The 5,002-nt window shown below is 43.2% G+C and overlaps 1 long non-coding RNA gene across 2 annotated transcripts; it reads left to right on the top strand.

Annotated features, from left to right (window-relative positions):
- Positions 1-780: 780 nt before the first annotated feature.
- LOC110195962 (uncharacterized) lies at positions 781-1,706 on the top strand. 2 transcript variants are annotated; one of them, XR_002321063.2, is made up of 3 exons: positions 781-849; positions 1,161-1,338; positions 1,449-1,706. It is a non-coding gene; the product is annotated as an uncharacterized LOC110195962 (long non-coding RNA). The 2 variants fall into 2 exon arrangements; XR_002321062.2 differs by lacking the exon at positions 781-849 and having other exon boundaries at positions 1,105-1,338.
- The last annotated feature ends 3,296 nt before the right edge of the window (positions 1,707-5,002 follow it).

The raw sequence follows: 5,002 nt of genomic DNA, 5'->3' as shown, positions 1-5,002 counted from the left end.
GATGGTATCATGAAAGAAATTATAGAGAAACCTGGCTCTCTCACAAAAGCTCCTGCAGACAGCCCAGAACTTAACAAAAAGAAAGCCAGAAGCCGGGGTCACTGAGAGAAAGTCCACTAGGGAAGCCAATACAAGATCAAGAATGCAGTACTGAAGCCTGCTAGCACTCTGAGGAGGGATAGTCTTAAGGGGTCTGAAGCCTACAGGCATGGTAGGGATGCTCTAGGGCACCAGAGCACTGACTGGGGCTACTACTAGATAAGGGCTCTCTATTCATCAAAAACTGCTGAGAAAACTGGAACGCAGTCTGGCAGAAATCAGGTTTAGACCAACAGTTCACACTATATATCATAGTAAGTTCCAAACGGTTGCACAACCTAGATACAAAAGGTGCTATCATAAACAAATTAGAGTTAGGAAAGATGTTTTTTACAACCATTGATAGGGGAAGAGTTCTTGATCATATAAAGGTTAGAAAGCTTAAGAATAATAATAACAATAATAACTAAGCTTTCTATAAGTTCAGCATTACAGAAGACGGAAAAGTTTTATTTCATAAAATGGAAAAGGTTTTTCATTTTTAAAAAATCAGCTATACACAAAAAGCCATTCAATTATTCATCCTCTTTGAACCAAGTAGCATTTTTTGCTGTAGCAAAGAAACGAAGTGGGTACTCATCAGTGTGTATGTGTATGGTGTGTATGTGTGTGTGTGTGTGTGTGTGTGTGTGTGTGTGTGTGTGTGTGTGTGTGTGTACAGAGAGGAGGAGGACAAGGAGGAGACAAACGGCTGTCTGAGACAGAAAGAGTAGACAGAAGAAAGATTTAAAGAGACGAGGACTAGAAGGGGTGAGGAGGGAGAGCAGGAGGAAGAGAAGGATGGAGAGAAGAAGGTGGGAAGGGAAGGGGGAGAAAGAAAAGGAGGAAGAGTAGGAGGGAGGAGGAGGCTGCTCAAGAGAGAGAAAAAAGGAGAGACAGAGGAGCGGGAAGCAGGGGGACGATAAGAAGGAAGGGGGAAGAGGAGAGGAGGGGGAAGGGGGAGAAGAGAAAGGAGGAGGAAGGAAGGGGAAGAGGGAGGGGAAGGGGAGGAGGAGGGAGGGGAAGGGCGAGGGCCGCGCACTCCATCACGAGCCTCGTGCCTATCCGGCTTTGTGGAACAGACCGAGGCCCTGGAACGCCGAAGGACGGAGCTCGTGACCAACGTCGGAGTCAACGGCTCCCTTAGTCGAGGGGGTCTGGCGCAGAAGGTGGAAGCCTAGGTGCAGCCCCAGGCTTGGGGCAGCAGCCGAGTTCCTGAAGGCCTAGTGTGCACCTCTCGGGAAGCGGACGCCTTCAGAGGTGAAGGGGGAGGCTCCCTCCGGGGCGGGCTCCTACCCCGTGCCCCACACACCCGGGTAGGCTACCCGCCTTGCCCCCTCCCCCACTCCTACCCTTTTTTCTCTTGGCAGGTTCTCCATGGTGGTGCTGGGCTTCCAGCGTGGGGCCGGACAGGAGGGGCTTCTCCTGCAGCATTGCCCCCAGCCTCCCGAGCCGGCTCTGAGACGGGCAGCCATGTCCAGGACGCCTGGCACCCCTCTCAGCCTTCTCCCCAGATTAACCGGGAGGCTTTGGTTTTTCACAAGGATCCCACGATGGGGATCTGGACTAGTTCCCATTTCAACTGACAACAGGCTGTTTTATGTTTAAAAATAAAAACGATAAAATGACTTACAATTAATGCATTGAATATGACTATGGAGTTTTGTTCAGGGTGGGTCTGTTTGGATTAATGATAGATATAATAATAGCTAATATTTATATAACAGCTAAGGGCACCTAGGTGGGGTAGTAAATAGAGTGCTAGGCCTGGAATCAGGAAGACTCATCTTCTTGAGTTCAGATCTGGCCTCAGACACTTCCTAACTGTGTGAGCCTGTTGCCTCAGTTTTCTCATCTGTAAAATGAGCTGGAGAAGTAAGTGGCAAATCATTCTGGTGTCTTAGCTAAGAAAACCCCAAATGGAGTCATGAAGAGTTGGGGAGAACTGAACAAATATAGCATCTACTATGTGCCAGGCACTGTGAAAAGAAACATACATTCCCTTCGATGAAGACAATATGGCATAGTTGGCCTTTGGTGCTAAGTCAGGAAGACCTGGGTTCAAACAGAAACTCAGAAATAAACTGACTGGGTGACCCAGAACAAGTCACTTAACCTCGTAAGTGCACCAGGTGATGATAAATTGCAGAGAGGATGTTGACCTGCATTGGTAGAATTTCTTCAGGAGTCCCTTTAACACAGAAATCAGAAGGCCAGTCCTTTCCTCTATATTAATGTAAATAATATTTTGGTGTTTTAAGAATCAGAAAATAGCTAATATTTATACAGCACCTACTACATGCCAGGCACTTCACAATTATCTCATTTTATCTTCACAATCTTGTAGGGAGAGTATTATTATTCTCATTTTACAGATGTGGAAACTGAGGAGGTGGTGACTTGCCCAAGGTCACGTAGCTAGTCAGTATTTGAGGCTAGATTTGGACAGTCTTCTTGACTAAAGATCCAGTGCCATATCAGCTCTGCCACCCATGAATTCAAGGAAGTGTAGAAAAAAGAACCAGTAGTGCATGTGCAATATAGTTACATTTCTTAAAAAAAAGAAGAAAAGCAGAAAACTGGGCCAAAGGTGGGAGAATTTTGGTCAGGCCTGAAGGGGAATAGAGAATAAAAGTGTTTTCTTTGCTTATCAGTTAATTGTTAATTCCTTTGGTTCTGTTTTGTTAAAGGCCAAGGGTTTGCTCTTTTGCTCCCTATTTTGTTTGTTTATTTGATTGGTCATTTTTATTGATGTCTATTAAGTTTAATTTTTTTTTAAATAGAAGCAAAATCCATCAGCAAAGGAATCAGTTAGACTTGTACTTAACTGGGAAGTGGAGAGCACATTGTAAATTATGGACACTTCTACACATAGAAGTTGAAGTAGGTGTGCACTTAACCTTTGTTATTTGAGAAAACAAACCCCAAAATTCAAAATAGTTTTTAAAAGAAATTAGGTCATTTTGTAGAGGAGAGAGCCGGAAAGAAGGAGTGGCTCCCGTCTCCTCAGGTTCTGGAAGGTTTACATTATATAAGATTTTGACAAAGGTTTCTGCACACAAGTCACACATGAATCACATGAGGGGAACCCAAAACACGAGTTTGGGTGGATCTAAAACAAGTCCTAAACAAGAATGCTGTGGGTGAATACAGCATCTGGGAGAACCTAAAATTTCTTGCAGCCATCTCTACTATTTCTAGAGAATTACTGAGGTCAGTTTGACATTCTGGGTGCAGTCTCTAAGCATGTAAAGTAAGGTTCAAACAATATTAATGACAAATAATAATCCACACCTCTATTTGCCTCAGTTTCCTCATGTGTAAAAAAAGGGGGGGGGGAATAATACTAGCACTTAACTCCCAGGGTGGTTGTGATAGAATAAGACAACTTTTGCAAAGCACTCTACAAAATTTAAAATGCTATATAAATACTAGCTATTATTATTAATAGTTTGTTGATCATGATGGTAATGACAATAACTTGACCCTGAGTGGCTAGAAAATTGTGATGGAGCAAATATGTGGGACAGATATTTTCTTCTTCCCTCTTGACTTTTACTTAGAGAGACACAGAAAACAAAGGTACTAAGCTTGTTTCTCCCTGTGACATGATCAGCTGGCTTTGCTCTAAAACATTAGCACCAGAGAGCACTATCTCTACCACCCCTTCCTCCTTCACTAGGCAAGCCTCTATACAAGTTGTTCCAACCTCAGCTGATGATCCACTGACATCCTGAGATAGGGCATCTGACAAGTTCAAGCAGAGAAACCTGAAGGATTTGATTAGGCAATAACAACAGAGGAAAAGAGAAGAACAAGTGGAGTGATCGAGTTAGCTGCTCCATTCAGCATTTGTTAAGTGGTTGCAATGCACTGTGGGGCTCCTGGTATGATGCAAATATAAATAAGACCTGATTCCTGGCCTCAAGGAGTTTACAACATTTGTTAAGGACCCACTAATTGCAGATTACTCTGTTATGTATTGAAGAGGTGCAAAGTTTTTGTAAGATAGTCTCTACCTTTAAAGAGTTTAAAAGTAGTAGGGAGAGGGAGGGAGGGGGAGAGAGAGAGAGAGAGAGGAGAGAGAGAGAGAGAGAGAGAGAGAGACAGAGAGACAGAGAGACAGAGAGACAGAGAGACAGAGAGAGAGAGACAGACAGACAGACAGACAGACAGAGAGAGACAGAGAGAGAGAGACAGAGAGAGACAGAGAGAGACAGAGAGACAGAGAGAGAGACAGAGAGAGAGAGAGAGAGAGAGAGACAGAGACAGAGACAGAGACAGAGACAGAGACAGAGAGAGAAGGGAGAAGAAGGTAATAGATGTAATAGATGATAGAGAAATATAGGTAGGTAGATAGATCAATAGATGGAGGCAGAGACACAGAAGAGAGAGAGAGGAAGAAGACAATAAATGATAGATAAATGGTAGCTAGAAGACAGATAAATGACAGACAGGCAGGAAGTAGGGAGAGAGAGAGAGAGAGATCAAAATATGAGGCAGAGACACAGAAGACAGAGAAGAGAGAGAGAAAGAAGATAATAGATGATAGATAAATGGTAGCTAGATGACAGATAAATGACAGACAGACAGTAGATAGGTAGATAGATAGATAGATGGATGGACAGATAGAAAGATAGATAGAAAGATAGCTGAACTCTATACAGTTCACAGTATCATAGATTTAGAGCTAGAAGGAACCTTAGAAGTCATGGAATCTAGTTCCTTCACTGTACAAATGAGGAAACATGCGTAGAGAGGTTAAGTGACAAATACGTTCAGATGTATGTATATTTTTTAACCCTGACTTATGTTTTCATTCATTTAAGGAATTCCCAGTGTGGAAATGCCCCCTACCAATGAAGATCTGGAACTGCTTTTTTTTTTTAACTTCTACTCTTAGAACAGGGCTGCTTAACCTAGG

This window comes from Phascolarctos cinereus, unplaced genomic scaffold (genome assembly GCF_003287225.1).
Source record: "Phascolarctos cinereus isolate Bilbo 61053 unplaced genomic scaffold, phaCin_HiC Scaffold_1;HRSCAF=81, whole genome shotgun sequence".
Taxonomy (NCBI): Eukaryota; Metazoa; Chordata; class Mammalia; order Diprotodontia; family Phascolarctidae; genus Phascolarctos; species Phascolarctos cinereus.
The sequence above is the reverse complement of the archived record's forward strand: the minus strand, read 5'-3'. Positions and strand labels throughout refer to the sequence as shown.